The sequence below is a fragment of the Asterias rubens genome, chromosome 5 (assembly GCF_902459465.1).
Source record: "Asterias rubens chromosome 5, eAstRub1.3, whole genome shotgun sequence".
Classification (NCBI taxonomy): domain Eukaryota; kingdom Metazoa; phylum Echinodermata; class Asteroidea; order Forcipulatida; family Asteriidae; genus Asterias; species Asterias rubens.
This window is the reverse complement of record NC_047066.1, coordinates 10,607,592-10,625,933: the sequence shown is the minus strand read 5'-3', so window position 1 is coordinate 10,625,933 and position 18,342 is coordinate 10,607,592. Positions and strand designations below refer to the sequence as shown.

At 38.4% G+C, this 18,342-nt stretch overlaps 1 long non-coding RNA gene across 1 annotated transcript; it reads left to right on the top strand.

The window, feature by feature from the left end:
• The first annotated feature begins 485 nt into the window (after window positions 1–485).
• Window positions 486–4,733, top strand: LOC117290537. Its single transcript, XR_004519048.1, has 4 exons — window positions 486–628; window positions 1,473–1,641; window positions 3,171–3,279; window positions 4,253–4,733. It is a non-coding gene; the product is annotated as an uncharacterized LOC117290537 (long non-coding RNA).
• The last annotated feature ends 13,609 nt before the right edge of the window (window positions 4,734–18,342 follow it).

Genomic DNA, 18,342 nt, shown 5'->3' with positions numbered 1-18,342 from the left:
GTATTATTATTGATACTATAGTTTGGGTGTATTAGCTCATCAATTAGATTAGAATAGGAGCTTTTACATCATTATCCCCCAATTAGGCCTAGTTAGAGTGTAAGGTTAGACGTCACATTACATTGATACCACTGCTTATTAAGTTTTCTTCACTTTTAATACCTTTATACTATACCCGATTTTTGTTTTTGGCCTGTGGTGTCACTGTTGGTGAATTTATTGCCGCTTTGTAAATGATAAATAGGTTAAATATGTATAATATGGGTTTAATATATTTGTTTTCAACCCTTACCTGACAATATGCAAACAATTGCGGTAGTAGAATATATAGCAAGACAAGTTCTCAACTTAATGTAATCATGTAACCAGTAAGTAGATTATACACATGGTGTTACGGTAAACCAAATATAAATTGAGAACAAAACATGTGACAATTTGTTAATTGATTTTTTTTCACCTCACTCTTTGTGGCAGTAAACAACCAAGCCAAACCATTCTCCTGGAAAGTAACACAGACTCAGACGGTGACGAGAACAAAAAAGTCTTAGAGATGAAAAAACAAGAGTCGGAGAGAAAAAAGCGAGAAGCAGATGAGAGGTTGCGGCTTGAGGAAGAAGAATTGAAAAAGGTTTGATGTCCCCCCACCCCCCTCCAAGTTTATTTTTTGTGTTAGCAAGGCAGGTTTAATACCTTGAATAGGAAGAAAGTATCTGTTTTATGTGGACATTAATTTTTTGCCAGCAACCCGCTTGGGCTTGGGATAAGGCTCTGTTACTTGAAAAACATTTTACTAATATTTGAGATTGCCAAAAATTTCAAATAATTTTAGTAATGAAAATCAGTATTTGACCCACTGCATCATTGTCATTTAAGGCTGCTGATTGCAGCATTTGCCATTATGGGAGTAAAATTGCATATGAATTGTATGGTAGGCATTTAAAAATCTGTTTAATGGATTGAGTGTCACCTAATATGTTCACTAACTGCACAATCATGGAGAAATTCATTGTACAACACTCTCAAAATGGCGCAACAAAGATTTTCCTGATCATCCAATTTAAGTTCTGGTGGTTAGGTCATCGGAGTGTGTATTCAAATTCCGGTCGGGACACTATAAGTGGGTACCAGCTAGGGTAGAGGTTGATACTGTGTATGAAAAGCCCTTAGAGCATAGGGTTGCCCAGGTTGTATACCCCCAAGGGAGCTGAGACAGATTAAAAGAATGTTATGGCCAGTTGACCAATGCAATAATGTAAAGCGCCTTGAGACGGTTATCGTGAAATGTGCTCTATATAAGAACTAGTTATTACTACAAATATTATTATGACATCATGTCGTTTGGGTCAATAAGTTGTTTTATCATGTGTTGTATTCTTTATTTATTTTACTTATCAAATAATAAACCTCAAGGTAAACAGACTGGGCATTTTTTTCTTTGCTCAATCCCAATATTTTTTTTGTTTTACTTGTAGGAATCCTTGAGAAGATGACACTCTGAGATGTGCAGGAAGATGTGTGGGGAGGCAGCCCACCTGCAAGGCCTCCCCTGAAATGGCTGCTGAAGAGACACGAGTACATAAAGTGCCATAGAAGCTTTACTGAAATTAGTGAAATATGCCATCATCCTGCAATACACACATGGTAAGTTGCAGTCAAGTTTGTTGTTATTCTATCTTTAAAATAAATTAGCTTACGACAGGGCCCAATTTTATGGCTCTGCTTACCGTAAGGACAGAATCAAGGTTATGGAGGTTACGACACGCGTATTTCACGGGTTAGCGGTGAATTTTGGCTTCTGCGCGTGCGTACTCCCTGTTACTAGGCATTCTACACTTACAAGGCTAGGGCAGAAACTCGGCGCTTGCTCGTAAGCAGAGAATCGTGATCGTTAGCACAGAATTCTGCAGTAAGTAGAGCCATGAAATTGGGCCCAGTACCGCTAACAAAAAAGTTTTACTGAACTCCTGTATTTGAGATTTGCGTCCAGAATTAAAACAGTTTTCATTTTAATGATTTTGTTGTGGCATGTTATGGCCACGTTTCTGCGACTGCCTAGTGCCCAACTTTATGGTGTGTGCCAACCAATAATGTCTGTAGGTATGCATGAATATATTCAGGGTGTTTCATTGTCACCAATTGAATGATTTCACTGTTTTTCTTTATCAGAATGCCTCGTGCGATCATAACCCCAGCGGTGCGTTTTGGCGGTTGTAACCAATAATTTTTTTGGTTGAATTAGCCAACGGTTAATCACAGGCCAATAATCAAAATTTGTATTGGTTACTGTCGCCAAAACACACCTCTTGAAGTGTAACTTTGAAATATCCTATATTGCTTTTTTAAGTTAATCCTGTGATTGATCCATCTTATGGTGAAGACTATACAGAGCGTACTGTAAAAAGATGCATCAAGATAGAGCTACTGGTCCCCTCTCAATGTTTTTCGATCTTGCGGAATGCTAATTGCATACAGTTTTAGGTCATCATATAAAAGCATGATTCATTTGAAATGTTTTGCATCGAAACACAGGCAATTTGACACCCATGTACTTTAAACATAAATGTTTTTAATAAATGGATTAAAGGAGCACGTTGCCTTGGATCGGTCGAGCTGGTTTTTGAAAAGTGTTGTAACCGTTTGTTATAAAATGCATTGATCAGAAAGATGTTTTAAAAGTAGAATATAATGATCCACACAAAGTTGCCTCGAAATTTCGTAGTTTTCTTCATACCTTGTCGACAAACACCATCGGCCATTTATGGGAGTCAAATTTTGGACTCCCATAAATGGCCGACCGTGTAAGTTCACAAAGTAAAAGGAAAACCATGCAACTTCGACGCAAATATGTGTGGATCATTGTATTCTACTTTTAAAACATCTTTCCAACAATATGCATTTTATAACAAATGGTTACAAACGCTTTTTATAGACCCACTCGTCCGATCCAAGGCAACGTGTTCCTTTAATGTGTCAGCACTCTATACCAACTGAGCTATCTAGACCTATGTCGGTGTCCCTATTTTGTACATACATCGTTTTAAACTGTCGTGTAGCCAGGGATCATATATGACACAGTTGGTAGAAATGTCTACACGTTAATCTGGAGGTGGTTAGTTCGAGTCCCACTCTAGTCAATTTTGTTTTTCAACCCAAAATTGTTTTCTTTACAGGTCTAAAAGAGAAATGACAAGACAAGCACATAAGAAAATGAGATGATGGAAAACCTCTTTAGTTGTTTGTGTTCTGCTCAGATGTTGCCTAGCGACAAGGGATGCTCAGGTAATACTGCTCAGAATTATTATCACAACAAATCCTTATGTAAAAGATAAATCGAACATTGAAAGGGGCAGCAGTGTAGACCGACTCATGAGCAGGCCTGGAATTTCATGTTGGAAGGGCAAGGTCATTTGCATTTTGCAAAGGGCACTTCAGTGGGAAACTTTTGAAGGCACCAAGGCCAATACATGGGGCAATGGAGACCGATGGTCTCCGTAGCAAGCATGTTATTCCAGGCCTGAGTGCAGATGCTATAGGGAAGGTATTTTGATGGTGTTTATATAAAACCTTTGATCAAAGTTAATTGCATCAGAACAACCATGTCAAATCTGCATGTAGATCCTGCAAATATTACGAAAGTGCCCCATGCGAAAACTGTGCAATTTGGTCCATACATTCTCGTTATTTTAACCATGTCTGATGGTGTATACAAAAAAAAGTAAAATCTTATTCAAACTAGCTTATGTTGGCCAACTTACAAACGCTCGGAACAACTCAGAGTATCCATTTTTTTTATGGTCAGTTGGCCATATTATTTGAACCGGGAAATCTATTGTGCTGCATGCACAGGCTAGGCAGGCACCTATACCGTGCGATGCTTTGAATCCCTCATGAAAAATATGGAGGGTACTTTAATCTCCCTTTCTGGGGGATATTGTGTAATTCCGGATTCCAGACCTTTTGTCCTTAATTTACAAATGATGGAGCAGGTTGCCATCACTGTATTTGGCTCAATGAGAGGTTGTCCGAATGGTAAATTATTAGTATTAGATTATCACCCTTAGCCTTGGCCAAGGTTTTGCGATTAAGAGTGAACTCATACCTTTTTTTTAAAACACAAAACAGAAGTAAGTTCATTATGTTTCCATAATAAAGCTGAGGGGGTGGAAAGTCTCGATTACCTACAGAGGTGAGGTAACCAATAATTATTTCTACTAGTTATTTGTTTTTCTTTGATTTTTTTATTATCTTGCAGTACTTTGATAACATCTTCTCCACATTGGGAGAGATTGAAAGAGAACAGGTGATGAGGAGGGTGACTCCAGGAATGCGGCCCCATTACAATGTGAGCATGAGGCGACCACGGACACATGTTTATGCCAGACTGCAACACTGTACTAATGAAACTCAATGCATGCATCAAGGACATTCACCAAAGAGCCACTGCAAACAAGATGATGCTTAATGCTGCAAAGCATTGGTTCTTCATTTTACATCAAGATTTTCACAACAGCCACTTCCAGTCATTTCCATCACGGTTGGTGATGTGAAACCACTCAACGAAAGCCAGAAATCTCTGTGCAGTCATGGATGAACATCTACATGTATCACCGAAGGCCCATGTCTCTACCCTATATGCCGCTCTTAAATTACTGTCATCCAAAGATGTTTTAAATTTAGAAAATAATGATCCACACAAATACACCTGGAAATTGTTTAGTTTTCCTTGGCCGTCTTGAACTAACATGATCTGCCATTTTGTTGAAGCAGTAGTTTGACTCCCCAAAATGGCAGACCATCATAGTTCACAAAGTATTTGGAAAACCTCACAGTTTTTAGGATCACTTCTTCCCTGACATGTAAAAAATTCCGAGATTAAATTTTGAATAGTCTACCAACTAGTAGTTTCAAAACTAGCTAAACTTAAAACGTGGTTTTCTCGAAAAAGACATATTTTGCTGCTTTTTTGGCCCTTCGTGAAATTGCTGACAATATGATTGAAATTAGAAAATAATTTTCCACAAAAATATACCTGGAAATCGTTTGTATTTTCTTGTAACCCTCTTGAACTATAACACAACCTGCCATTTTTGTTGAAGCAAATTCATGACTCCTCAAAATGGCAGACTATTTTAGTGCACAGTATAAGTATTATGGAATTTTTGACTCCACAAAACACAAAGTAAAAGGAAAACCACACAGTTTTGAGGCACCTTGGTGTTGATAATTACACACAAATCTAAAAGCAATGTGTCTCTTGAAGAAGGTTTTGATGACTATGTGATTGAAATTGTTGAAATTTGAGATGTGATGAATTTTCAACAAGGTTTGATAAAAAGTACCGAGTTCGACTTTTTATTGTTGAATTATCCCCCATGCCTAAAGGGGACACGTCGCTTTCGAGTTGGGTGTTACTGTTTTGGGCTTTAGAAAGTGCTTGCTGTGAAATGGATATGGTTGAAAATATGTTTTAAAATAAATAAATAAATGATCCACACAGATAAACATGTACCTGGAAATTGTTTGGTTTTCTTTTTATACTCTCTTTAAGTAACATAGTCTGTCATTCTGTTGAAGCAAATTATGGACTCCTAAAAATGGCGGACTATTTTAGTTCACAAAGTAAAAAGAATTTTTGACTCCACAAAACACAAAGTATAAGGAAAACCACACAGATTTGACGCACCTTTTAGTGTTGATAATTATACACTACTTCCAAAACATGTTTCCAACCAAGGCCCTATTTCATAAAGCTGTTAGGCATGCAGAAAACACCTCTTGACAAATTTATTTGCTATGTTATTTTGGGTGGAAACCTGTTTCTGTTAAGCAATACTTTTCTGTGCTGAGCAAGTTGTTTTGCTTTTATGCTTTATTTAACTGGGCCCATATTCATATCATACATGTGGGCAATTCCACACTAATGGACCAAAGGGATAACTTTGTAAGACAGGCATCTTTTTTTGTTAACCACAATCCTCATCTGCTTCTGAATGTACACAGACCAAAATACATGACAACAAACTTAATTTTGTGACTATCCAACATTCCCTTTCCATGTCGCACGTTTTTGCCCATTAGTGTGGATATAATTGCCCATGTACATGTAACAAATAATGTCATAGTCCAAAGCGTTAAATCTAACAGCAATGTTTCTCTTGGAGAAGGTTTTGATGACAATGTGATCGAAATTTGAGATGTGATGAATTTTCAACAAGGTTTGATAATAAGTACTGAGCCTGACTTTTTAATGTTGAATTACCTCACATGCTTAAAGGGACATGTTGCATTTGGGTTTGGTGTTTTGTGCTATAGGAAGTTCTTGCTATGGAAAGAATAGGCCTACATGGTTGGAAAGATTTTTCGATTTTTGAAAAAAAATGACCCACACATAAATATACCTTAAAATTGTTTGGTTTTCTTGTTATACCTTTCTTGAGCTAACAGTACAGTCTGCCATTTTGTTGAAGATTATTCTGGACTCCTCAAATTAGCAGACATTTTAGTTCACAAAGTAAATGGAAAACTTTGCAGTTTTGAGGCAAATAGTGTGAATGATAATTTTAAAACATGTTTCCCAATTAGATTTATGTCCACAAACACTTCACAGTCCAAAGAGCCAAATATAAAAGCAATGTGTTTCTTAAAGGTTTTAACAAATAATATTATTGTTGAAAATTGAGATGTGATGAATTTTTACAAAGACAAATTTTGATTTGTGTACTGAGCCTGACCTTCTAATTGAATTGGGTACATTATACAGTTGTTGCAAGCTGTGACGGGTCCTGGCGTTTTGTACACCCGAGGGGGGAAATGGAATCCGAGGCGAAGCCAATCAAGTAAAGCAATACTTATAATGAGAAATATTTCATAAAAATTAAGAACCATAAAAATATGTTTGGGCTATCATTATATTTAAAAAAGAGGTATGATAAGATACAAGTAAAATTCCCCTATAATAAATAGTAGAAATTTTCTTACACAAACTGCAAAGGAAAGTTCATTTTCTAACATTTTGTTTCAGTTCACCTGAATTATGCTTTAGAAAGATGTCTTTTTTAAACGGTGATTATTATTAACTTCTGAGATAATGTCAAAAAATCATTCTCATTGTTATTTCAGTTTTGCACTTAGAAACTCATTATTAAGCTTTCCACCAAGTATCCACTATAGAAACAGTTAGTCTACGATTTGTTGTAAAATGTTACATCTGTAATTCAGTAATTGCTATTTAGCCTATTAATATTATTTGTTAAAAAAACCAAAACAGATTAAGTATTTGTTTGGTGTTAAAATTTAAATTGAGCGACGTTAATAAAATCAGTTACCAAAAATTTGAACTTTGTGCATGGAGTTTATTATTATTGATGACTTTTTTCCTCAAGCAGACTTTAACTTATATTCTTTCCAATACAATAATTAAGCCATTACCGAAAGAATATTTAATTTACACAAAGTATCCACCATAGAAACAGTTAATTATTTTCTGGGGGCGACTTCGTAAGGGGGCGACATTGGCCGGGGGCGACATTGTCAGTAGGCTCTACTTTATATTCTTTCCAATACAATATTAATTTAATACACATTGTACTACCGCAAGAATCCTTACTTATTTTCTGGGGAGACTTTGCCAGGGGGCGACATTGTTTGGGGCGACATTGTCAGGGGGCAACTTTGTAACGACCCGTGCGATGAGCCGGTTAGGGGGAGACTTTGCAGGGGGCGGTGGCGAGCTTGCTGGGTGGCGAGATGATGACCAGCATTCCTGAAGGTATACCTGCAGTCTACACAGTATCAAATCCATGACAAACCATAATACACCATTTTTTATTTGCTTTTGAATTAATTGTGGCCATGGATTTGATGAAGTTTTAATCAATAATGATGAATAAATACAATGTCAAAGATTTTATTTATGATGTGCTTATTCATAGAGCTGAGTCAGCAGAAAATAATATTGCTTCAAAATTTACTGCTTAGCAAAACTGAACAGGGTCAGTACTTGTCACAAATTGTACACATCTTTGGCATACAATTTTAGCTGGTAACCTTGTCTAGTAAGCTTATTTGTTTGTGCTTGGCTACTTTTTGTGCTTATCAGCTGCTTCAAGAAATTGGGCCGGGGTCAAACCAACAGAAGCAAAGAGGCACCGCAGTCTACCCGCAGTACATTAATAAGTCTCCTTTGTGATTTTTCTGCGCGAGTTGGCGTAATTTTTCATGCGTGACCTCGATACTAATTGGTCCAAAGGGCTTCTGAAATTCAGTCTTTTTCGGCCTTATCTGAAAAGTATTGACATAAGTAAAGTAGAAGTACACTGAAATGGAAAGCATATCTGTCGTGTTGTATGAACAAATATCTTGTTGCGTTTGAGTTGAACCGCTTGTTTTTATACATGACGACAGATATGCTCTTCGTTTCAATTTACTGGTACATTTAAATATTTTGGTTGAGACTTTTCAGAAAAGGCTGAAAATGACCGAATTCCACAAGCCCTTTTGACTAATTAGTATACACATGATAGAGGTCACGCATGAAAAAAACGATGCATATCCCTGCAGATAAATAACAAAGGAGATTAGTGTACTCCTGCGGGTAGACTGTACTGACGTGACCGAGACAAGACTTAATTCTTCGACGACCGTCTTACTTGTTTGTCTCCCTCAACGTTCATTTACAAATAGCATTTTCGCGCCAATTCAACAAGGCTGACCAAGCACTGAAGTAAAGGATTTATCGCTAGCGGTGGAGACGGAACTTTAACTCGTTGTAATTGATGAAAACAAGGTTTATACGGAAACGTTTCCATATCATATGTGGTAACCCTTCTTCTCAGGTAAGAAAACAATTCAGTGGTTTTGGAGTTAGTTAACGCTAGATAAATTGGTGGCGACATGCGGAAAATTATCATGAGGGTAAAATTTAATAAGTGCTGGCACAAGTTGTGGCAGTTGCACTGGCACTATACACAAAAGTTTCCGTATGGTGCCACCACTTTTTCATTCGATATGAAATATGCCGCAATGGAATGTGAATCTGTTGAAATAAATGGCTTGTTGCAGGTAAGATTTTTAGTTATGAAGCTTTGAAAATTTTCCGCCCCAGAAACGGGCCTTAATAATTAGGACTCTGTATCTGTGTACAGAGGAAGAGTCCTAATTAATTTAAATTAGGGCTATGGTCTCATTATGTAATCAACGCGGTCGGACGTGCTTTGGCTTTGCTCCACACTTTCATATATTTCATCGGTCAAATTATCCCGAATGTTCTTCAATATCAATATCTTCATGTAAAGGACTGTTACCAACCACCTATAGCCACCACCAGATGAAATTACTGGTCAGAGCGTAGTTACAATCTTCGAGATAATTGAAACCAATTTCAACCATTTTTAACCACACTGTCGTCTCCGCCATGCCTCCTAAAAGACACGGTTCAACAGCAGCGAGTTCGACCTCGGTCGAACCTGCTGCCTCCATCGACCCCACGGCACTTACCATAGCCATTACCGATGCCCTGAAGTCAAGAGCGCTTATTGACGTCCTCGTTCCCATCCTTACGGAAGCTATTGCTGATATCGTGTGTAGGGACATCAACAAGGCTATCGAGCTTGAGTTACAGTCAAGAGATGCTCGAATTGGCAAGCTTGAGAACGAGGTCCGCAATCTGACGGAGAAGATGGACGTCCATGACCAGTATTCTAGAAGAAACTGCCTCATTGTCCATGGTCTTAAGGAATCTAGCCAGCCGGAGAATACTGACAAAAGAGTAATTGAGGCAGCTAATCACCACCTTGGACTAACAATTACCCCGGAATCCATTGACCGCTCCCATAGGATTGGATCTCGCCTGGATAAATTTGACAACCCACGAGTGAGGCCTTTGATCGTCAAATTTGTAGATTACAACACTCGAGCCAACTTCTACCGTCTACGGTCCAAATTCAAGGGATCAAACATTTTCGTTCAGGAGAGCCTAACAAGAGAACGACAGGGCTGGCTTCATACAGCTAAGAACCATCCTCAAACAGAGAAAATCTGGACCCAAGATGGCCGCGTCGAGATCCGACAGAAAGACGGCAACAGATTTGTAATCGGATGTAGAGACGATCTTAAGAAATTGAAATAGACCAATGACTCTTGCATCTGACATTCCACTCTTTATTGCTTCCATCTGAGGCCGGGATTGGGGCTGGTCGACCTGACTTGGTTGTTTTATTTCGCATGGTTCAATCGGCAACCACCCATCTAATTTCTGTTTTTACCAAGTTGTTCGGCGCCCCATTCCTGGCAGACGCTGTGGAGCAGTAATGTAAGATGCAACTTATTTCTTAACTTGATTACCTGTTGTTGTTCCTTTTCTCATATTGCAATTGTTATGATCACGTCATTGCCTGTCTTGTGGGTCGCGTTGACTGCGTGGCCCCCGGTCCTCACATTGAGGGCAGAGGGCTGCGTTCATCGCGACTGACGTTACAGTCCCTCGGATTGCGATAATTACTTTCAGTCCCCCCCGTCATTCGGTACTTATAGATTATTCCTTTTTTTGGAAGTGGGAGCCACATTGCTCCACCCCATACCACTGCATATGCGTTTACCGCGTCAATCTATTCATTCTTTATATTTAACTGTTTTGTCCTGTCCTGTCAATGTCATGTCACTGTCTTGTTCACGTTCTCATTGTAAGCTGTATTTAGGAACATTCATTATCGGTTATATTGTGCATTGTATTATAGTTGGTACCACTGACTTGCTGAAACATTTAAAATTATTTTTTTTTTTTTTTTCCCATTTATTCCTAAATGAGTCCAATGTCTACTCCTGGTGATCCCGGTTTTGATTTTGAAGCATTTGATTCAGTGTTTGATGCCAACAATAATAACCAATACCAGCATTCATGCAACTACTTTACGGAGTCCACTCTTACTTCATCCTTTAATCTTAATGACTCCTCGTTATTTTCTTTCGTACACATGAATATCAGAAGTCTTCCGAAACATTTCGATGAGATGATTAATTATTTTGATTCCCTCCATTCGGACTTCTCGGTGGTTGGTCTCTCCGAAACATGGCTTAAACAGCCCGATATGCCCTTTAATACATACTCCATACCAGGGTACCATCTTGAGACCAACTGCAGAGGGGGTAGGATGGGGGGTGGTGTTGCCCTTTATGTTTCTACCGACCTCCAGTATTCTATACGTCAAGACTTAACTCTTTCCACTGCATCATTTGAGTCTATTTTTATAGAAATTAATCACTCTAAATGTAAAAATATTATCGTTGGCGTCATTTATAAACCTCCCTCAGCATTATTCAATGATTTTATGATCACTTACCAGCATTTTTTAGATCTTGTTGCATCTGATAACAAATCATGTCTTATTTCCGGTGATTTCAATATTAATGTCCTTGCCACTGATTCTAACAATCAATCACAGGAATTTGTAGATGCTAATTTTTCCCATTCCTTTCTACCACTGATCAATAAACCCACTAGAGTCACCGCCACCTCAGCCACTCTTATTGACAATATTTTTACAAATATTATGCCCCCTCCAAACTCAGGTATTCTTGTTTGTGACATTTCAGACCACTTTCCAATTTTAACTTCTTTTCCATTTATCCCTCCTACCAATTCTACTTCCTCCGATTATTTTCGTAAACACTCCATCGACAATATATGTCGTCTTGAAAATGATCTGAAATCTGTGGATTGGACTACGGTTTTCAGGTGTGAGGATCCCAACGTGGCTTTTAATAACTTCATGCACAATTTTAGCCATCTTTATGAAAAAAATATCCCTCTCATTAAATTGAATCATTGCAACAGAAAATCCCAACCCAGGTCCAAATGGATTACCTCCAGTCTTCTTAAATCCATTAATTACAAAAACAAGCTTTATCGAAAATTCCTGCGTTCTCCGTCCGAAGCAAATCGTCTTATTTTCACAAAATATAAAAATTCTCTTACTACTATTTTACGTTCTGCTAAACAAGCTTATTTCTCCAATCAATTTGAGAAGGAAAAAAATAATACTAGAAATACCTGGAAGGTTATCAACAGTGTTCTTAAAAACAATACTTCCATTCGCATTTCTAGTATAAATGTGAATGATCAGAGTATTAACAATCCCCTTCTTATTGCAGAGCATTATAATGATTTCTTTGTTAATATTGGACCCACTCTTGCCGATAAAATTCCTAATTGCAATTCAACCTTCCATGATTTCTTTGACAACCCTAATCCCCACTCTGTGTTTTTTAATCCAATTACTGAAAATGAACTGTTGTCAATTGTCCTAACTTTACCTAATAAGAAGAGCTCTGGTCATGATTCAATCAATTGTCCCCTCATCAAAGAGGTAATTCAGGTTATTTCCAAGCCTTTAGTTTATATAATGAATTTATCATTATCCTCTGGTATAGTCCCGGATTCCATGAAAATTGCTCGGGTTACACCCATCCATAAGAATGGAGATCGCCATATGGTTAATAATTATCGTCCAATTTCGATCCTTACTTCCTTTTCAAAAATACTTGAGCGTACTGTTTATATTCGTACTTCTCTTTTTTTGCAAAAACACAACATTCTTTCCAATTCACAATTTGGTTTTAGAGAGAAACATTCCACCACTCACGCAATCCTCAAACTAATCGATAGAATTAGGGCTGATCGTGATCAGTCTTTACATACAATGGGAATTTTCCTGGACCTCTCCAAGGCTTTCGATACCATTGATCATTCCATTCTCTTGTCCAAACTTTCCTTTTATGGCATTCGAGGTATTGCTTTGGAGTGGTTCAGGAATTATCTGTCCAACCGCAAACAATTTGTGTGTATTGACGGCAAAGAGTCCTCTCTCAAATCATTAATTTGTGGCATACCACAAGGATCCCTATTAGCCCCTCTTCTTTTCTCGTTGTACATCAATGATTTTCCTAAATCTTCGGATAAGTTCTCCTTTATTCTTTTTGCTGATGACTCAAATTTATTTTGTTCCCATAGAAGTCTCGACACACTCTTTGACATTGTGAATCGGGAGTTGGTACATATTTCAAATTGGATAAAGGCCAACAAACTCTCTATTAATATCAAGAAAACCAATTTCATGCTATTTGGTCCTTTTGTTAATAATCTACCATGTGATATATTTTTTGATAATGTACCTATCCTTCGAACCAACTGTATTAAATTCCTTGGTTTATATATTGATGACAAACTTTCTTGAAATTTTCATATCAATTATATATGTAAATTGATTTCCAGAAACATAGGAATGATCAGCAAACTCTCATATTTTTTTCCATCTGAAATATTATATAATATTTATTCTGCTTTAATTTTGCCGTATATCTCCTATGGCGTTCTTGCCTGGGGTAAATCAAGTGCTTATCTTTTAAATCGTATTACTATTTTACAAAACAGAGCCCTCAGAATTATTAATCGTGTCGGGTTTCGTGCTCATTCAAACCCATTATTTCTTAAACATAGAACTCTTAAAGTATCTGATATTTATTTACATCAGCTTGGAATATTTATGCATCAGTTTATTTCCAATAACTTACCAAATTCCCTTCAGAATATGTTTGTGTTTAATTCTCAAATACATTCTTATCAAACTAGACATTCACATGATTTTCATATCCCCTTTTGTTCCTCATCTAGATCTATGAATTGTGTCTCTTTCCAAGGCCCGAAGTACTGGAATTCCCTTGACGACTCTTTAAAAAGATGCAAGGGTACCTATATGTTCAAGAGAAAACTCAAATGTGTTCTCTTAGATAATTACCATGATTGAATAGTATTATTTTCGTTTAACGTATATATTACTTTAGTTAACTGCTTTTGTTATATATTATTTTTGATACAGCTTTTACCACTTTTTTACTTTTCTCTGTATATCCATCATATAGAGAACCACTGTCTTTGTGTTTGTTTGTCCTGTTAGTGTTTGTCCATGTCTTTCCATGTGTAACTTTTTGTCGTGTTTTAAATATCCCAGGCATTGTTCTGAAAACAAACTACGTTTGTATTTACTCACATCCCTGGGGGACTCCACCCTACAAGCTTGCTTTTGGGAGTCCTCCACCACTTAATCTATTGTGTATTTTTACTACTCTATGTTATATCTTGTCATCTGAAATGATTGAGTGGAAATAAAATTGAACTTGAACTTGAACTTGAACATGGTGCCCTGTGCTTTTGTTGTGGTGCCCTCACTCTTCAAGGTTCCAATACAAAAGTACATTTTCCCCATAGAAGTGACCCTTACCAGACCAGGGCCCAATTTCATAGAGAGAGCTGCTTAAGCAGAAAATATTGCTGAACAATTTTTCTGCTAAGGGGCTAAGCAGAAATGAGCAGGAAACCAGTCACAATTTGTTCGTGTGACATGGTATGTTAGCTGGTAACCAGAGTCCAGTTAGCATAATAATTTGTGCTTAAAGACCATACAAAATACCCCCCTTCAGCCATCTACATTTAAAAGATCTGTATTTTAGTACCTTACCTTATTCCTAGATTTTTACACTCATCTTGTATTTGAGAAAAAAACAAAATTCGCAACATAAGGGCTTCCCCAAACACGAGCACCTTTCACCGATGGTGGCAGCAAACATATTGCCAAAAATAGTGACATGTCTGGACGTGTGGTTTCTTCGGGTTTATTCGCTGACGCCTGCACACGACCCGCTAGTGCACAGCAATGGTCTGGTTGCCAAGCAATGCCCCTTCATGTACTTAGTTCATCTCTCCATCTTTTGTTTTGTCTTGCTCTTTTTCGTAAAGGATTCCAAAGTACAGTGAACGGCAAAAGAGCGCCTTCCAGATGCGCAAGGAGGAAGGGGGGTCGGTCTTCATGGCCTCATTCCAAGAGAAACAACTGCTACTTGAGGAGAGGAAAGAAAACAGTAAGTAGAGACCTGCATCATACTGCCATCATATCGGTCATGTTCAATGTATCCAATAACAGTATTGAATGCTAATACTCATTGTACAAAAAGGAACCAGACCATACATCTTCCAGCCTTGGTTTGGTTACATTGATTTCCATGGAAGAAAATCAAGATGGCCACACCATAATAAAAGTTTCATTATTGGCCTGTGGACATCCATTTCAATTTAAAACTGTGTGGAAATATTTGAGGTTTCTTATAAGTCTGTTCAATGAGAGGCGTCCTTGGGTCTCATATTTCAAACATAGCGCTCCAGGCATGCAACTCTTCCGCCGGTCCGCGGTTTACGCATTTTAGCGCTTTGCATCCTTTGGAAAAGGCGCTTTATAAATTCGATTATTATTATTAATTATTATTATTATTATTAATTATTATTAATTATTATTAATTATTATTATTTATTACAGCTGTTGCTGTTGCTGTTGCTGTTGCTGTTGTAGTATCAGTTGTGGCATCAGTTGTGGCATCAGTTGTGGCATCAGTTGCGGCATCAGTTGCGGCATCAGTTGCGGCATCAGTTGTGGCATCAGTTGCGGCATCAGTTGCGGCATCAGTTGCGGCATCAGTTGCGGCATCAGTTGCGGCATCAGTTGCGGCATCAGTTGCGGCATCAGTTGCGGCATCAGTTGCGGCATCAGTTGCGGCATCAGTTGCGGCATCAGTTGCGGCATCAGTTGCGGCATCAGTTGCGGCATCAGTTGCGGCATCAGTTGCGGCATCAGTTGCGGCATCAGTTGCGGCATCAGTTGCGGCATCAGTTGCGGCATCAGTTGCGGCATCAGTTGCGGCATCAGTTGCGGCATCAGTTGCGGCATCAGTTGTGGCATCAGTTGTGGCATCAGTTGTGGCATCAGTTGTGGCATCAGTTGTGGCATCAGTTGTGGCATCAGTTGTGGCATCAGTTGTGGCATCAGTTGTGGCATCAGTTGTGGCATCAGTTGTGGCATCAGTTGTGGCATCAGTTGTGGCATCAGTTGTAGCATCAGTTGTAGCATCAGTTGTAGCATCAGTTGTAGCATCAGTTGTAGCATCAGTTGTAGCATCAGTTGTAGCATCAGTTGTAGCATCAGTTGTAGCATCAGTTGTAGCACCAGTTGTAGCACCAGTTGTAGTACCAGTTGTAGTACCAGTTGTAGTATCAGTTGTAGTATCAGTTGTAGCATCAGTTGTAGTATCAGTTGTTAGCATCAGTTGTAGCATCAGTTGTAGCATCAGTTGTAGCATCAGTTGTAGTATCAGTTGTAGTATCAGTTGTAGTATCAGTTGTAGTATCAGTTGTAGCATCAGTTGTAGCATCAGTTGTAGCATCAGTTGTAGCATCAGTTGTAGCATCAGTTGTAGCATCAGTTGTAGCATCAGTTGTAGCATCAGTTGTAGCATCAGTTGTAGCATCAGTTGTAGCATCAGTTGTAGCACCAGTTGTAGCACCAGTTGTAGCAGCAGTTGTAGTATCAGTTGTAGCATCAGTTGTAGCGTCAGTTGTAGCGTCAGTTGTAGTGTCAGTTGTAGTGTCAGTTGTAGTATCAGTTGTTAGCATCAGTTGTAGCATCAGTTGTAGCATCAGTTGTTAGCATCAGTTGTAGCATCAGTTGTAGCATCAGTTGTAGTATCAGTTGTAGTATCAGTTGTAGTATCAGTTGTAGTACCAGTTGTAGCATCAGTTGTAGCATCAGTTGTAGCATAAGTTTGTAGCATCAGTTGTAGTATCAGTTGTAGTATCAGTTGTAGTATCAGTTGTAGCATCAGTTGTAGCATCAGTTGTAGCATCAGTTGTAGTATCAGTTGTAGCATCAGTTGTAGCATCAGTTGTTAGCATCAGTTGTTAGCATCAGTTGTAGCATCAGTTGTAGCATCAGTTGTAGCATCAGTTGTAGCATCAGTTGTAGCATCAGTTGTAGCATCAGTTGTAGCATCAGTTGTAGCATCAGTTGTAGCATCAGTTGTTAGCATCAGTTGTAGCATCAGTTGTAGCATCAGTTGTAGCATCAGTTGTAGTATCAGTTGTAGTATCAGTTGTAGTATCAGTTGTAGTATCAGTTGTAGTATCAGTTGTAGTATCAGTTGTAGTACCAGTTGTAGTACCAGTTGTAGCATCAGTTGTAGCATCAGTTGTAGCATCAGTTGTAGTATCAGTTGTAGTATCAGTTGTAGTATCAGTTGTAGTATCAGTTGTAGTATCAGTTGTAGTACCAGTTGTAGTACCAGTTGTAGCATCAGTTGTAGCATCAGTTGTAGCATCAGTTTGTAGCATCAGTTTGTAGCATCAGTTGTAGTATCAGTTGTAGTATCAGTTGTAGCATCAGTTGTAGCATCAGTTGTAGCATCAGTTGTAGCATCAGTTGTAGCATCAGTTGTAGCATCAGTTGTAGCATCAGTTGTAGCATCAGTTGTAGCATCAGTTGTAGCATCAGTTGTAGCATCAGTTGTAGCATCAGTTGTAGTATCAGTTGTAGCATCAGTTGTAGCATCAGTTGTAGCATCAGTTGTAGCATCAGTTGTAGCATCAGTTGTAGCATCAGTTGTAGCATCAGTTGTAGCATCAGTTGTAGCATCAGTTGTAGCATCAGTTGTAGCATCAGTTGTAGCATCAGTTGTAGCATCAGTTGTAGCATCAGTTGTAGCATCAGTTGTAGCACCAGTTGTAGCATCAGTTGTAGCATCAGTTGTAGCATCAGTTGTAGCATCAGTTGTAGCATCAGTTGTAGCATCAGTTGTAGCATCAGTTGTAGCATCAGTTGTAGCATCAGTTGTAGCATCAGTTGTAGCATCAGTTGTAGCATCAGTTGTAGCATCAGTTGTAGCACCAGTTGTAGCACCAGTTGTAGCACCAGTTGTAGCACCAGTTGTAGCACCAGTTGTAGCATCAGTTGTAGCATCAGTTGTAGCATCAGTTGTAGCATCAGTTGTAGCATCAGTTGTAGCATCAGTTGTAGCATCAGTTGTAGTACCAGTTGTAGCACCAGTTGTAGCATCAGTTGTAGCATCAGTTGTAGCATCAGTTGTAGCATCAGTTGTAGCATCAGTTGTAGCATCAGTTGTAGTATCAGTTGTAGTATCAGTTCTAGCATCAGTTGTAGTACCAGTTGTAGCATCAGTTGTAGCATCAGTTGTAGCATCAGTTGTAGCATCAGTTGTAGCATCAGTTGTAGCATCAGTTGTAGCACCAGTTGTAGCACCAGTTGTAGTACCAGTTGTAGCATCAGTTGTAGCATCAGTTGTAGCATCAGTTGTAGCATCAGTTGTAGCATCAGTTGTAGCATCAGTTGTAGCATCAGTTGTAGTATCAGTTGTAGTATCAGTTGTAGTATCAGTTGTAGTATCAGTTGTAGTATCAGTTGTAGTATCAGATGTAGCATCAGTTGTAGCATCAGATGTAGCATCAGTTGT